The 5,023-nt window shown below is 41.2% G+C and overlaps 1 non-coding gene across 1 annotated transcript; it reads left to right on the top strand.

Annotated features, from left to right (window-relative positions):
* Positions 1 to 354: 354 nt before the first annotated feature.
* LOC123171681 (small nucleolar RNA Z118/Z121/Z120) lies at positions 355 to 460 on the top strand. The gene has a single exon (XR_006485357.1). It is a non-coding gene; the product is annotated as a small nucleolar RNA Z118/Z121/Z120 (small nucleolar RNA).
* The last annotated feature ends 4,563 nt before the right edge of the window (positions 461 to 5,023 follow it).

Below are 5,023 nucleotides of genomic sequence, written 5' to 3'. Positions count from 1 at the left end.
AGGTTGAACCGGTTCCATGGTTCCCACTATAGTGTTTTGTTTTTGTTTTCTTACATTGAAATGTAAAACATATACTTTGCTTATATCCTACATCAACTTAATTGTTTGCTGTGATGAATCACAAGCACTGGCTCTTGAAAGAGGCCTCCTTCCTTGATTGTAAATCCTAAACTGATCACAAAGTCTGAGCAAATGTGTGCAAATATGAATTGAACAACAGCTTCAGTAGGTTCATAGGCTGCATAAGTAAACCATTTGTCATGCAATCTTTCTTGCTTGAAATGTAAACCCTGTACTACACTGGGTTCATGGGCTGCATAATTATGACTAGTTTAATATGCTTGTCTGCTTGTTTGTTTGCTATGATGGATCACAAGGACGGTATCTTAGTAAGCTGGCTCTTGAAAAAGGCCTCCTTGATTATACACATCCTAAACTGGTCATATATTCTGAGCAAACATGCGCAAACCTAAAGGCCAGAAGCGTTAGCATGTTCTGTTTGTATGCTTGTATCAGAGATTAGGTAATTTTCAGTTTCACCTGCTTTGTGATCCTCTGTGCTGGTTCTACATGTTTGCTGTCATGTTTAATAGGTCTTAAGCTTCTATATTTGGTCCTATCACTCTTATGATGGACGGGTCTTTATATCAAAGTATGCCATATGGTGTTGCTTGCACAAGATTGCAGGTCGTGCTATGCTTGGTATCAAGGCTTGTATGCTGCTTCATGTCCTCTTTTTGATTTTCTGTAATGCTATCATGGATAGGTCAGCATACAAGTTGATGATGCTGTAAAAATTCAGTGCCTATCTTAGTAAGAACTTTATTAGTTGGGGTTGCAAGGTGATGATGATGTTTGTGAACTCACTGCACATATCTCAGTTTCATCATATACACTCATTTGATGATTTCTCTGGCTTTACTAGTCTCAGTGAACCTACTCTGTTTCTTCAAATCAGCGGAAACATTCTGGGGCTGGCACTGTTTTTGAGTCGAATGACTAGTCGAAACTAGTTGTTGACTAGTCGATGAGTCGTAAACAATAGTCGACTCAACAACGGGTCGACCAGTCGCAACTGCAAGGTCGACTCTTCAAGAGTCGCTACCCCAGAACGACTCGTCGACTCGAAAACCTTGGGGGCTGGTCAGTGTTGCTATTTCTTCAGTTTGACATTTTGTAATTGTTTGGGATGTGTTTTTATGCTATGATATCTCTTGTTGCTGTCCTGTCGACATTATCATATATATAGAAGATGCACTGTTAGTGATGTTTACTGGACTGGTGTGCAGGTGCTAGTGCAATGATGCATCGGAAGCTTTGTTACGCCGCTGGAGTAGAAAGGTTTTCTCTGGTGAGTTGAAGGAAGAAACTGAAGTTGTAGAAGAATGACAAGCAATGTAAGTGGTCACCTGGGAAGTGTTTTGCTTGGTTGTTTTAGCAAATGAAGAGCTCGATATATATAACCTTATTCCTTGACCACTAATTAATGTTTTCTCTCTTTCTGCCCAGGTAGGGGCTGGACACAGCCACAGGAGGAGGGATGGATTGTGTAAATCCGAGCTCGTTGTACATTTTTGGTTGTTGCTGAATGTGGATAAGTTGCAGCGGCGAGGGCTTGATTGATGGTTTTTGTTTGGCCGCCTCAGCTCGTTTTGTATTCAAGCATTGCTGCCTCTGAGCTTGTGTAACCGAAGGACGGACTGAAACTGTGGTAGAGCTCTAGGCCATCATGATTGATGGAGTTGTTGGTTGAAGTCAAGACTAGTTTGTTTGTCTTGGTTCTTTTTGGAATTGTGAATACCAGACACATGATTGTGATTTTGGCAGGATGCATTCTTTTGGAGTAGTAGCACTCGTTAGAAAGCCGAGTTGTATTTCTACTCATATATATGTGATATATCAGTTATACAAATTTTATGCTTATCAAATATCTGGCCACCGTCTACCCCCTGGATCAAGAAGTTTTCAAATTTGACGGTGTTTACATATTTGGTGCCGGAATAGGCTTTAGCTCGTATGATATATCAACCATGGCAAGGCCTGCCTCGCCTCTGACAGTAATGGGCGAGTTTCAAGGTAATGTGGAGCTGATAGATGAAATGTCCTTGCCTACACCTCTAAAACATAGTAGCTGCTTAATGGAATCTTCAAGCCCTTTAAATTCAATATGATATCAAGTGGATGTTCATTTCGCCCCTGTATGTTCCAACAACTAAGATGTCAGCAATGAAAATACCATTAATTTTCTTGTTATTTGAATGGCCAAAAAGTCTTGTTATATTCTACTCCCTCTGTACCGAAATACTTGTAGTTGGGGGAAACTAGTACAAGTTCCCCCAACTATAAGTATTTCGGTACAGAGATAGTAGTGTACATATCGGACATCTCTTCTAATATAAACCTTTGCAATTTCCTCACTTGGTGGCTTGCTTATCATTGTCACTCAGTTCTACTCCCCCGTTTCTAAATATATATGATGTTTTGGTAGTTCAAATTAAACTACCGAAACATCATATATTTAGGAATGGAGAGAGTACTAGTGTTTATGGGGAGTACGGGAATTGGATTGGAAGCTCGATTAACACTCAGTCTGAAAAATATTGTATATCGTCATATCTTAAAGGTTATGTAACTGTAATTAAAGTCCTACTTTTATTTAGTTGAGCGTCTAGTTGTTTATTGTTTATTTTGACTTTGATGCCGGCCCATCTATTATTTTTATTTTTATAGGTTTAATGCGTGCCTATCAGCCACCTATGGAGAGATGGTCTGGATTACGCCATGTCACCGATCCGTGGCACGGCCTTGCCTTCCGCCATGTACCACGCAGCTGCACCACCCCTCTAGAGTTTGTTGTCTTCACCATGCCTCCATCTCTCTCTATATAAGAGATAATCATTCGTCCGTGTGCTACTTAAGATTTGGGACAACGGGCGACGGCGATGCTTCCCTTGTTTACCCCCATGCTCGCGGCGGACGAGACTCCGAGAAGCTCACGCCCAGCTGAAGCTCGCATGCACGCACATCTGGCGGGCTCGGTCAAACAGACTCATGGTATGCACTCTAGTTTCCAACCGTTTTATTTAAGAGGATAAGAAAATGTTGGCCGGTGGTCGAGTATTTATGGGGAGTACAGGAATAGGATTGGAAGCTCGAGTATTTTTCAAGACAGACTGTCTGGAAAAGATACCTTCAATTAAAGTCCTACTATTATTTAGTTGGTCGCCTAGTTTTTATTCTAACTTTGATCTGCTGTCCCATCTATTTTTTTTATTTTTTTGGGTTTAATGTGTGTCTAGGGAATGCCCATCAACCACTCAGGAAGGGATGGTCTGGATTGCGACGTGTCATTGATCTGCCCGTTATGGACCACACAGCTGCATCACCCCTCTAAAAGATAGTCATTCGTCCGAGTGCGGGGTGCGCGTGCGACTTAGACTTCAGACTTGGGACGACGGGCTACGGCGACAGGCGATGCTTCCCCTGTGAAGAGGAGGTTGTTGTTCACCCCATGCTAGCGGCGGATGAGACTCCAAGAAGCTCGTCAGGAACGACCAGCTGAAGCGCGCGTGCACGCAAATCCGGCGGCCTCGACTCCTTCAAATAGTCTCATGGTATGCACTCTCGTTTCCATCAGTTATATTTAAGAGGAGAAGAAAATGTTGGCTGGAGCTCTTGGTTCTCGTTAAGACTAGTTTGTCTGTCTTGCTTCTTTTTGAAATTGTGAATGCCAGACTCATGATTTTGACAGACTTCTCCGCACAGTGTTTTGTTTTGTACCAGGGTCAGACTTGTCCGCACCTTAGTGTCAGTTTCTAGAAAGCCTAATATGAAAAATATTCTAAGAGACTTGTCCGCACCTCTGGCCTGTTTGGCATTAGAGGCATCAAAGCTTCTACAGAATACCTGCAAGCTGCAGCTAGTGACATGCGCTCACTAGCTGCAGCTAGTGGTCTCATCTTTCTGAAAACTAACATAGTGGTCTTACTGAAAACTAGATGGTGGGGTACTTGAAAATAACTATCCTACTATCTAAAGTCCAAATGCACTTAAAAATACTAGAACACTTGATCCCTTTATTCACTACCAGCCACTGCAAACCTGCTATTTCTTCAGTACTAACATAATAGCAGGTTCATAAGCATTCTTGGAGCGAACACTTGAATAGCTTGTTTTCTCTGTATTACCAAGCCTAATCGTTGAGTTTTATTCATGTATTTCTTTTTTTGAACAAAGAAGGGTTTCCTCCTCCGATTTCCATTCAGGGAAACCAACATCAGACTACAAGTACCAATTCATTGTAAAGATAGCCGCCCACCAATTCATTGTAAAGATAGCACCGGACCAGATGGGTTCCCTGCGGAATTCTATAAAAAATGTTAGCATATTATAAAGAAAGACCTTATGCCTATGTTTCATGACTTTTTCAATGGTCACCTGGAACTCTTCCATCTTAACTTTGGTATGATAATGTTGTTGCTAAAGAAAAAAGAAGCAGTTCGAATCGAGCAGTTCAGGCCAATTTGTCTTTTAGATGTGAGTTTCAAAATATTCACGAAAATGGGAACTAATAGACTGACACGGATCACCCATTCGGCGGTGCAACCGAGCCAGACGGCTTTCATACCAGGGAGACATATCCTAGAAGGGGTTGTTGTCTTACATGAAACTCTCCATGAAATCCATTTGAAGAAACTAGATAGGGTGATATTCAAAATGGATTTTGAAAAGCCATATGATAAAGTCACGTGGCCTTTTCCTTCAACAGGCAATGCGCATGCATGGAGGAATCTGGTGGATTCCTTAGTCCAAAAAGGTAGTGTTGGAGTTAAGGATCTCATGTGTTTACTATAAAACACATAGTGTTTACTATTAGATCTCATGCAGATTTGAGTCTGGTTGAGCAATTTAGAAATTCTAATTCTCCTTCAACATTTACCATATATTGATTATATTCTATAATGGCATGCTAGAGAGAAAGTTAAACATGTTAATTATTTCTCCCTTAACAATTACCATAAAT

The sequence above is a fragment of the Triticum aestivum genome, chromosome 7D (genome assembly GCF_018294505.1).
Source record: "Triticum aestivum cultivar Chinese Spring chromosome 7D, IWGSC CS RefSeq v2.1, whole genome shotgun sequence".
Taxonomy (NCBI): domain Eukaryota; kingdom Viridiplantae; phylum Streptophyta; class Magnoliopsida; order Poales; family Poaceae; genus Triticum; species Triticum aestivum.
Note: the sequence above shows the minus strand (reverse complement) of the source record. Positions and strands in the feature narration are given on the sequence as shown.